The 12,476-nt window shown below is 46.9% G+C and overlaps 1 non-coding gene across 1 annotated transcript; it reads right to left on the reverse strand.

Annotated features, from left to right (window-relative positions):
* Nucleotides 1-12,358: 12,358 nt before the first annotated feature.
* LOC141135768 (small nucleolar RNA SNORA64/SNORA10 family) lies at nt 12,359-12,476 on the reverse strand. Its single transcript, XR_012243622.1, has one exon. It is a non-coding gene; the product is annotated as a small nucleolar RNA SNORA64/SNORA10 family (small nucleolar RNA).

Raw genomic sequence — 12,476 nt, forward strand, 5'->3', positions numbered from 1 at the left:
TCCTCTGGGGTCCCCCCATCGGCGCTCCATGCCCCTCCCCTTCATCGGGGGCCCCCTTGGAAAGCCGCTTTCCCTGCTACTGCGTCCATTGACACAGACAGTAGGGCTCAGACCCGCCCCCCCCCCCCCCCCCCGCTCCTGTGTCACAGGATTTGACAGTGGATCAATCAAAGAATGTGGTGTCATCCCCCCAGCTTTGCTTTGTAGCAGAGCTGTGTAAGTCTCAGAACTGGACGGAAATAGAAATCCTTTGGCAGGTAACACTGTTCTCATATACTGTATGTATTAGCTATTTCCCTGGAGTTCAACTCTAAATTTCTACTTTACATAACAGCAATGTACAGTATATCTGTAGATATAAAAAATTATCGATCAGGGAACTGCCCATCATCGTTTTTTAATTAAAGTAAAAGCTAAAAAGCTAAGAGATTTAATTGCTGCAGATTAAAAATTCTCTGCAATTCTCTGCTGACTGAGTCAGCCTGATGTACAGTAAGGTACTAAATCAACACGGGACAGCCCCACTCCCAATAAATTCCTGAGATTGCAGTTTAGAGAGAAGGAGCGGAAAGGACAGAGCTTATGTGGCTATCAGATTACAGAGCTGTGTAATTCACCCCTGCAGGGCTTATAGCTGTGGAAACACATGCTGAGGGTCTTCTGTGGGGTCAGAGGGGAAAAACAGGGTAATCAGCAGAATAGATTCCTGGGCTCTTATGCATTCTGACAGTTGAGACAATCATGTTTCCAGAGAAAGAATATTGTGGGGGGACTCTGCTCCTTTCACTGTCTGATTCTCCTCTTCTGAGATACTCTGTGCTGCTGGAGGACTCTGCTCCTTCCACTGTCTGATTCTCTTCTCCTGAGATACTGTCACGTACCTAGTTGGAGGTGGAATTGACAAGAGGGCTTCCCTTGCAACTGAGCACCAAGCACCCCTGGAGGTGAGAACAAGGCTCAAAGAAGCACGGGTGCCATGTAGGTAGGTTGCTTGCAGAGGTGTCTACTGGATAGCGATCAGCTGGTCTATCAGGACTGATGGCAGGACCACTGTTGCCCTTGGAGATCTAGCAAGACCAAGGCAGCGACCACAAGTGAGATGGTGCCAGTGGCAGGAGAGAGGTCAGACTGGCATAACCAGACTGAAGAAGCATAGTCAGGATGGAAGCCAAGGTTATACATGGAGAGACTAGCCAGGGGGTAGGCAGCAGCATGGTCAGGAACAGAGCCAAGGTCATGCCCAGGAATCAGGCGGGGCAGGTGGGAGAATAGTCAGAGCAGCAAGCCAGGGTCATACACTGTTAGTCAGGAGAGTCCTTAGAGCAAGCTGGGGTCAAACCAAGAGGAAGGCAGCAGTATAGTCCAGAGGCAAGCCAGGACGGTAACGGGAAGTGTTTTAATGAGGCACACTCGGGAATAACAATACCCTTATTGCAGAATTCAATATTTTTGGAAACACACTGCACCAAAGCTCAAGTATTTGAACCATACTATTTAAAATAACAGTGCAGAGCCCTCCTTCCCTTTTTAGGTACATAAAAGGAACCTAGAAGAGCATGCATGTAAATAATCCCTCGGGACACAATGCTAAACATGCAAAACCCTTGTATTCACCTGAAGCAAAGCCTTGTATACGAAGAAACATAAGATATGATCCAAGATTGCTGCGAAACCTAATGTATTTTCACCTAGTATACTTGTCGGATACTGTCGTCATCTCCCACATTTGCTACAACCTAAGGACTGTGTCATACAGTTCAAAGAACTACAGGTACAAGTGTTGTCACCCTATTAATACCATGTGGCCATATAGGGGAGCAGGAGCTGGGAATTACAGTATGCAGTGCAGTATATCAATTTTTTTTTTACCGGAATAGTAGTTTTTGTATGTGTGTTCTTCACTTACAGCCATGGTCAAAAGTTTTGAGAATGACACAAATATTATTTTTCATGAAGTCTGCTGCCTCAGTTTTTATAATGGCAATTTGCATATACTCCAGAATGTTATGAAGAGTTATCAGATGAATTGCAATTCATTGCAAAGTCCCTCTTTGCCATGAAAATGAACATAATCTTATAAAAAACATTTCCACTGCATTTGTGAAGAGGGCTTCAGGGCACCCAAGAAAGTCCAGCAAGCACCAGGACCATCTCCTACAGTTGATTCAGCTGCGGGATTGGGGCTCTACCAGTGCAGAGCTTGCTCAGGAATGGCAGCAGGCAGGTGTGAGTACATTTCCATGCACAGTGATGCAAAGACTTTTGGAGGATGGCCTGGTGTCAAGAAGGGCAGCAAAAACACCACTTCTCTACAGGAAAAACATCAGGGACAGACTGATATTCTGCAGGTACAGGCATTGGACTGCTGGGGATTGGGGTAAAGTCATTTTCTCTGATGAATCCCATTTGTTTGGGGCATCCAGAAAAAACCTTGTCTGGACAGGGCCGGTGCTACCACTAGGCAAACTAGGCAGCCGCTTAGGGCGCACTGCTGCCTAGGGCGCCCGGCCACTGGTGTTCCTACTATTTTCTCTCTACAGCAAGCAACTAAGTCTCAGCATCAGCAGGCACACATAGTGTCAGAGGCGCAGTGGAGGACTGTGTCTGTGTCCTGACTCCCGAATGAATGGAAGCAAGCAATTAATCACTGATGGGCGCAGGTGAGGCTGCATTTGATGGGCGCTGGTGAGGCTGCATTTGATGGGCACTGGTAAGGCTGCATTCGATGTGTGCTTCATTAAAAAGGTGGGGTATACATGGGCAGGGCAAAGAGGGTGGAACCAATGGAGGGGGGGTGAAGAAATTAGGTTTCGCCTAGGGTGTCAAAAATCCTTGCACCAGCCCTGTGTCCGGAGAAGAAAGGGTAAGCGCTACTATCAGCTCTGTGTCATGCCAACAGTAAAGCATCCTGAGACCATTTATGTGTGGGGTTGCTTCTCGGCCAGGAGAGTGGGCTCACTCACAATTTTGCCTAAGAACGCAGCCATAAATAAAGAATGGTACAAAAACATCCTCCAAGAGCAACTTCTCCCAACCATCCAAGAACAGTTTGGTGACGAACAATGTCTTTTCCAGCATGATGGAGCACCTTTCCATAAGGCAAAAGTGATAACTAAGTGGCTTGGGGAACAAAACATCAGAATTTTGAGTCCATGGCCAGGAAACTCCCCAGACCTTAATCCCATTGAGAACTTGTGGTCAATCCCCAAGAGGCGAGTGAACAAAAAAACACCCCACAGATTCTGACAAACTCCAAGTATTGATTAAGCAAGAATGGACCATTAGTCAGGATCTGGCCAAGAAGTTGATTGACAGCATGCCAGGGTGAATTTCATAGGTCTTGAAAAAGAAGGGTCAACACTGCAAATATAGATTTTTTGCATAAACTTAATGTAATAAAATAAAAGCCTTTAACACTTATGAAATGCTTTTAATTATGCTTCAGAATAGCATAGTAACATCTGATAAAAAGATCTAAAAACACTGAAGCAGCAGACTTTATGAAAATGAATATTTGTGTCATTGTCAAAACGTTTGGCCAAGGCTGTATGTATCTAGCTACCTGGCTGGAGGTGCTCTCTCCTGCTTATTGGTCTTTAGAGACTGGAAGACTGGCTACCCAAGGTCCGGTGGTAGGAACATGCTGTCCATAATCAGTTTGTATCGCGGTCACAGTTAGATGGCTTGCAATGAGCTGTCATAGATGGAAAGATATGTCTCAGCTTGTTCTAAAGAATTCCATCTGTCATCAGCTTGTTCTGTTTGAGATAAACATGCTTAGAAGTTTGTTTTGAAGATCTGTCCATGAGAAACTAAAATTACTGCTGACGCCAACATGCATTATACTGTTTACTGTCTTGGAAAGGGTCTGCCTGCAGTCCCTGGCAATCTCTTTGCAGTCTCTGACCGTCTTCTCTATGTGAAATATTATCTGTAGCACTTTGGTAGAGATGAGCTTGGGTCTGGGCCGGTGTTATTGACATAATATGGCCAACATCATTGAGGGCAGCACAGTGGCCAAGTGGTTAGTGCTTCCACCTAGCAGCCCTAGGTTTGTTGGTTTGAATCCCAACCATGGCATTATCTGCCTGCAGTTTGCATGTTCTCACTGTGCCTGCGTGGGTTCCTCCCACACTCCAATAACATGCTTGTAGGTTAATTGGCTCCTGTCTAAACTGCATGTCTGGATGAGAGTTAGGGACCTTAGATTGTAAGCTCCTTGAGGGTAGGGACTGATGTGAATGTATCACATATATATGTGTAAAGCGCTGCATAAATTGTCAGCATTGTATCAGTACCTGAAAAAATTCTAATATGGCCATATTAGGTCGATGATATCAAGAGCATCAATTCTCCTTGTATGTGTGCAGCTGCGGGGCAGGAATTGCCTGTGCTACAACTGATTGTGACAGCTTTCTTTCAGATTTGGATGATCATGGGTTAAGACCAAACCCACGTGCATTTCTACACATTGGTGACATCAGAGGGGTTGCAGATGACCCTATATTTATTAAGTTGACCAACACTATTGTATAATATAAGTTACATTTAGGAAGTAGGGATGGCACCAGAAGCATAACTATAACCTTCAGGGCCCTGTGCATGGAACCATGAAAGGCCCCCCTGAGCCCCAGCCAGGGCCCTTTCCTCCGAGCCCAGGGCCCTGCTCACTGATCCTGGGGCCCTTTATTTTTTTTAATTTTTTTTTTTTTTAGGAGCCCCGTTGGGGGGCTTTGGTCAAATATCAGGGGTCTAAACAGACCTCTAATGTTTCACCTTTGAGACAGAGAAAAGAGATTGAGGACAGTTTACTATGTTTCAGCTATGAATGGACAGTGATTGGTATAGATCACTGATTCTGTCTATTCAGAAAAGGATTGGCCCGGCAAATGACATATTTCCTGACCCTTTCCCGCACTCCATCCTGACAGCATCTCCCAGCAGTGGGAAGGGGGGAACCCAGCAGCGCTGCAAGGGGAGCCGGGAGAGCACACATGGAGGCAGGAGAGCACAGGTTCCCTTCCATTTTCCTCCTGCAGCAGCTGAATGCCTGTGGGAGGGAAAAGCAGGCTTTCAGAGGCTGCAGGAGGAACATGGAAGGGATCGGTTCTTCTATATGCCACCACCCCTGCTGCCCCTCCTATCCAGTTGTACGGGGGGCGCACAGCCCCCTGGAGCATGGGGCTGGGTCGCTATTGCAACCCCTGTGACCCCTGTAGGTACACCCCTGGATGGCACATACTGTAACATATCTGGAGAGTAGCAAGTTACTCTGGACACTCTCTGGAAAGAAGTGTTGTTTCTTTCTAAAATCAAAAGTACCCATTGACTAGTGATGTCTCTCCACAACTTGTGCTGAATCTCCACTCGGCAATGATAAGAGTTGTAAGCCTTTTTTTGCCCTCAATGATACTCAGGCCCAAGATGCATATCCTGGTTTACAAGAGTCTGCCCAGCATTCACAGGGCTAGTAGATCCTAACTTGGCCTGACCTGTGGATCATCTCTCCTACCCCGAACTAGCAGGTCCAACACAGCTTAATAAGCTTGTTGGGTAGGTGCAGCATGTAGGCAAAAAACACTCAGAGTCCCGATTTGCAGAAAAACGTTATATTGAAACAGTAGGTGAACACCACAACAGGCCCCGCAGGAGGCTCATATACCCAGTGCCATTTACAACTGTACAGCGAATAGACAGCAGTATTCTCAGGGATGCTGACAGCATCTGCCATGAGAAGCAAAGTGTGGCCTGGCCAACCTGACCCAAATGGGAAGCTTCCTAATGAGGTAGACAAGATCCCTGCTCTTTTCCTACTCCACCAGAACCTTTCCCTTTAGCTGTCACTGTTCCTGTCTGACGGGGAACCTGTCCCTAACCTGTCCACTCGCATAAAGCGAGCCAAACCCAGGGGTCAGAGTCTTAAACAGATTCTGCTTGACCTAAGATGGCTGCCAAGGTCACATGGGGCATTGGCCCAAGGGCCTTGTCTTAGTGTCTGCAACACAGGAGAGAGCAGACGTCTGTGTCAGCAGCTCTAGCGTTTCCGGCTCCAGCCATCCGGCCACCCAGCCATCCGGGACTCATCCCGGACTCCCCAGCGGAACTTTACCGGACCCCCACCTATCCATCGTGCCATCCACTGCCATCTGGACACTGCGTTCCAGCCCGCCAGCTGCGTAGACCCTTCCTGCAGGACACTCTGCGGCTCCGGCCTAGCACCCACAGGACACTTTGCGGCTCCGGCCTGCAGCTTCACCTCCCTCAGCCCGATCGGCAACCCAACCGGCAGGCCCGCGCACCACCTCCCAACGGATCATCCTCCATCACCATCCTCGGACGTGCCGTTAGCCGCACCGGGATCCGAGCAGCCGGACAGCCCGGTGGCCATCTTGGTCCTCCCTCCTGAGGCCACAGCACTCCGCCGGCCGCCTGGAGATCATTCCCGTACATCCCAGCAGGACCCACTGGGACTGCTGGGGCATTGAGTGACACCGGAAGCCAGGATATCCACGGCTCAGTCCCTACCCGGCGTCCATCATAGATCCTCCCAGACGCGGCTGCAGTACCAGTACCAGTGAGTAGTGGCCAGGTCCCTTTGAGCCCTCTCCCTCTTTCCCTGCCCCCCCACCCCTCCATCACTCCTCTCCTGCGTCTCTTCCCCTTTTGGACCATCTCGGATTAGGTAAGCTCACTGGGGCTTCACTAGCAGTTGATTCAGGGATCACCCCTCGGGGAGTCAGGAAGGAATTTTTTTCCTCTGCTGCAGCAATTGGCCAGCTCAGCTAGGGGTTTTTCGCCTTCCTCTGGATCAACAGGAGGGTAGGTTAGGCCAGCAGGTCCCCCCCCCCCGTCATCACCACCTCCAGAAATTTCCGCACCATCATCCGGACCATCAACACCACCACCCCCGTAGCAGTGGCAGCCATCAGAACCTCCATCCTCTCAGCAAACTCATCATCGCTACATCAGTACCATCATCAGATCATCCTACCTTCAGCAACTTTTTCTTTTCTCACCATGTGGAACTTCAAACACTCAGCGGACGCCCTCCACAGGCTAAGAAATACCGCCTCAACATTACCAACCTACATTCAAAAAAGATTACAAAAAGAACAATTACTAAGGACCAACCTACAATCAACCATCAAATATAGGGAGACACCAATTCAACCACAACAACTAGCGTGCGCCCTGATCAACACCAGATCTACAGTCAAGCACAGACTGGAAATAAATGACTTCATCATCGAAAACAACATAGATTGCCATTTCATCACGGAAATCTGGCTAACACCCGACTGAAACGCCATCCTAACCGAATTGGTGCCTGAGAACTACAGGATCCTAACTGAGCATAGAAGAGGAAAAAAAGGATGAGGCCTAGCAGTAATCTTCAAATCTCACCTTGCACTCACCAAACCAACTTTACAGAACAGGGACACTCTCCCTTCATCTTCAAACAACACCCCAAGACACCATTCACATACTACTATGCTACAGACCACCAGGACCGAAGACTAATCTCCTTACACCCTTCACGGAATTCATCTCAATACACACCGTGAAAACCAAAACATTTCTGGTACTTGGGGACTTCTACCTCTGGGCAAACTCCTACCTAGACCCTATCGCCACCGCCTACATTAACCAACTGGAAGAACTAGGTCTCCAGCAACTGATAAATGCTCCTACACATGGTTCAGGACATATTTTGGACCTCATCTTCAAACAAAATATGGACATCAACATATTCGACAATGTACCGCTACCCTGGATGGACCACCACACTATCAAATTTAAAATTGCCACCAACACCACCACCCTCCAAAAACGGAATCACGCAATAACAACACACTGGTCTAGATCTCGAAGAAACTACACTCAGAACTCTTCAAAACCACATTATCAAACAAAATAGCAACGCTAAATTTAAACCACTCAACTGAACAAACACTCAACTCCTTAAACAAGGCGTTACTACAAACAGCAGACTCAGTGGCTCCAAAACACAGAACACTCATCCGCAAAAAAAACTCAGGATGGTTTCCTTACTCTACTGAAGAGCTGAAAGAGCCTGGAGAAGAAATTCTACTAAGGAAAACCACTCAAACTACAAAGTTCTCACCGAGAAATATCACAAAGCAATCTTCAAAGCAAAAAAAGAACATTTCTCGAACACCATCTCAACAGCCTTAAACCGCCCTCGGGAACTTTTCAAAATCGTCGCCCAGACTATGAACCCAACCTGCCTAGAGCCCCCAGCAAATGAAACCCAAGAATTCTGCAATGAGTTATCGGACTTTTTCATCGACAAAATCGACAACATCCGGAAAACAGAAAAAAACAACCAACCTCATTCAACCAAAGCAAAAAGAGTAAATCGATACGAACATCACACAAGCACCGAATTTCTCATTAATCCCAATCACCACTGACATCACCAAAAACATCATCAGAAGCCTCAGAGACACCACTTCACCACTTCACCACTTCTGAAAGAATGTTCCGACATCCTGGCTCCTACTATAACACATCTCATAAATCAGTCATTCAAAGAAGGGACTGTCCCGATCGCCCTCAAGCAAGGCGCCATCAAACCTCTTCTAAAGAAACCCAACCTCGACCCTAAAGACCCCAACTGCCGCAGACCAATAACAAGTCTTAACACTATCTCCAAGGTCACGGAGAAAGCATTCGTACAACAGCTACAATTCCACCTGGACACACACAAACTCTTGGACCCCCTGCAATCAGGCTTCCGCCCAGGCCACGGAACAGAAACGGCACTTCTCAAAGTATGGGACGACGCCCTCGAAGCTGCAGATGATGGAGAATCAAGTCTCTTGGTACTGTTGGACCTCAGTGCAGCATTTGATACAGTGGACCACAACACCCTACTCATCCGCCTCACAGAAGTAGCAGGACTCACAGATTCAGAGCTACAATGGTTCGCATCCTTCTTGGAAAATCGCTCTCAGACAGTGAAACTAGGAGTCTTCACCTCTGAAACCCACGCAATATCGTATGGAGTCCCTCAAGGGTCACCTTTATCACCAGTGCTCTTCAACATCTACATCCGTCCTCTCCTCAAAATCATCAGAAAATCGCACCTCTGCTACCACTCGTACGCTGACGACACGCAACTCTACTTTCGCATCACCGGACACTAGAAAAATGCCTCACATTGATAGACAACTTGATGACCACTAGCTACCTCAAACTCAACGGATCCATAACAGAGCTTCTTCTACTACACACAAACCAAAATACAAAAAACAAAAACCCTTGGATACCGTCCACCGTCTTTGGACAGACCATCGCCCCAAGCACCAAAGCCAAATGTCTTGGAGTCACTTCTGACTCAGAAATGTCTATGGATGCACAAATTGGATCAGTAGTCAGCGGATCTCACCATCTTCTTCACCTGCTACACAGACTCATCCCCTTCATTCCAAAAGAGGACAAAGCTGCAGTAGTTGGAACTATCATTAACTCCTGACTCGACTACGCAAACTCCCTCTACACCGGACTATCTAAATACCAGATTGCACGCCTACAACTCAGCCAAAACACCGCAGCAAGACTGATAACAGGAAAAAACCCTGGGAATCCATTTCCCCATCCCTGAGGAGCCTACATTGGCTAACCATTCGGAATCGGATCACATTCAAGACCCTCTGCCTCACCCACAAATGCCTACAAGGAAACGCTCCTCAATACCTATGCGAGAAAATAAAACGCTACATACCTAATCTCAGTCTTCGATCAAATGATCAAACCTCCTCCACGTTCCCAAATCCCGCTACAAATCAAAGGGAGAACGAAGATTCACAGTCCAAAGACCACCGCTATGGAACACTCTACCGACCAACATCCGTATGGAAGAAAACCATCAGGCCTTCAGGAAAAAACTCAAGACTTACTTAAGACTTCTAACAAGCTGGACCCACAGGATGGACCAAGCACCTTGAGGCGATTCAGTTCGCATTTGCAGTGCTATACAAGTCATTCATTCATTCATGTGCATCCACTCGGATCACTGCCCGCATGACAGAGGAAATCATAACACAGTTTCTCTCAACTTCCTTTCCCATCTGCATTGCCGCGGCTTTTGGCCACCCACAAAACAACCCCAGGAGCCCCTAATGCCGGTTGTTGATGGGGGTAGATACCTGCATGGTTGGGAAGATGCCCCAAACACTGTTAATCACCTTTAACTGTACAAGGAGTTTTTACAATCATGTGGGTATTACACCATAACTGAAAAATTATATTTTGGACCTACAGCACCTTGTTCATAAGAGCAGTTGTGGGTTCAGCATGTAGAGCAGAGAAAATTCCATAACTTCCGTTCCTCTGTCTCTTCCTTTAGTGAAGGATCCTGGAAAGACTATAGAATTCTGATGCTATAATATAGCGGAGCAGTCTTAGGGGTGGACGGGTGACCTTGTTGCTACACAGTGACGTTCTGACACATCCTACACTGCTGAAGGACCAGCCACTAGACCACCCCAGGAGCATCTAATGCCAGTTGTTGATGGGGGTGGATACCTGCATGGCTGAAAACTGGAAGATGCCCCAACACTGCCAGTCACCTTTAACTATATAGTAAAAGGAGTCTTTACAATCATATAGGTTCTACACTATGGCTGTTAAAACCCACAGCCTCATCTAGAAGAGTAGTTGTGGGTTCAGCATGTAGAATAGAGGCCATTACATGAACTCCCGTTCATCAGTCTTCTCCTGTAGTAAAGGAACATGGAAGGTCCATAGAATCCTGATGCTATAATAAAGCAGAGCAGTCTTAGGGGTGGAAGGGTGACCTTGTTGCTGCACACCGTGTGCTGAATTGAGAAAAAATTATAAAATGCAATAAAACAATAATAAGGAAGAGCAGTAAGCAGTGCTCTCACAAGAGAACACACCCTAAATTAAGAAGTGGAGTCCATGCACTGGGTGCTCTGGCTCCAAAAGTGTCCTCCATCCACTAGATACAATGCAAAATAAATAGAAAGAGCCGGTAACTCCAAAATCCTCTTAAAGACTTAATTTGTGGCATAGGAGTGACATAAAAAGCAATCTGACACGTTTCAGCACGTAACCTTGTTCACAGCATATTGCCTAAAGAAAAAGACAAAACATATATACAAATGTGCTACACTGAAAAGGGGGCTGGCAAAGAAACATGACACAATAAACACAATTAAACAATTCAAATCCAATATAACAAGGATATAGGCAGTGATGCACTTAACAGCATCAATCTTTAGTAGTGATTGGATAATGCAATGAAAAATTTGGAAAATTACATAGCAATTCTTAAACATCCAAACACAATGGTTTTTGCAAAGACTGATGAAAACTAACCTGCAAAAATAAGGAAAGGAAATAAAAATGAGGAAACAGAATATTTTATATTTAAAAAAAAAATTCAAGACAACTTCTTTTTTTCCACACCCTAGTCCGCTTTTGCCTATTATTGACTGATCCCAATTTCCACTTTATTCTTCAGACTACTCAACTTAAAGCGGAGGTCCTGCCGAATTTTTTTTTTTTTTAAGTCAGCAGCTACAAATACTGCAGCTGCTGATTTTTAAAATATGGACACTTAAGAGGAGTTCCCATTTAAAAAAAAAAAAAAAAATGAAAAGTCAGCAGCTACAAATACTGCAGCTGCTGATTTTTAAAATATGGACACTTAAGAGGAGTTCCCATTTAAAAAAAAAAAAAAAAGAAAAGTCAGCAGCTACAAATACTGCAGCTGCTGACATTTAATTGGACACTTACCTGTCCCAGGGTCCAGCGATGCAGGGGATAGAAGCCCCGCTCGTCTCCCCCCCGTTCGGCGGCGCCAGCATTGCAACTGTGGGCGCCGGGCTGTGGCTTCACAGCCGGGCACCCACTGCTCATGCGCGAGCGGCGCCGCGCGCCGTGATTGGCCGCTCAGTCATCTGGGACGTGTAATGGGTCCCAGATGATTGACAAGAGGGAGGGAGCAGAGCTGAGCCCTTCCTGTGCCGAGGGTAAGTGATGTCTCCATCCCAGGCACCGAAAGAGGCAGACTACGAGGGACCCCCTAGCAACAGGCATTTAGAGGTGAGTAAAAAAAAAAAAATTTCCAAATGTTTTTTTAAATTTTTTTTTAGGCACATTCATGGTGGAACACCACTTTAGCTGTCCAGGGCGCCCGCAATGTCGGCACCCTGAAGCCGATCTGTCCCTCAGCTCTCGGGTGGAGGCCCTGCTATCTTCGGTAAAGGAATCAGGAAGTGAAGCCTTGCGGGTTCACAGCCTGGTTCCCTACTGCACATGCGCAAGACGCTCTGCACGATCCCACAGGTCCCTGCTGTCTTCTGGGACCTGTGTGTCTCCCAGAAGAAAGCGGGGGGGGGGGAGACACCGGGAGATATTTTCTCCCACTTCCGGGCATAGATATCCACGGGAACCCTCGGATATCTATGCCCGGAAGTTGGAGA

The sequence above is a fragment of the Aquarana catesbeiana genome, linkage group LG03 (assembly GCF_042186555.1).
Source record: "Aquarana catesbeiana isolate 2022-GZ linkage group LG03, ASM4218655v1, whole genome shotgun sequence".
NCBI lineage: Eukaryota > Metazoa > Chordata > Amphibia > Anura > Ranidae > Aquarana > Aquarana catesbeiana.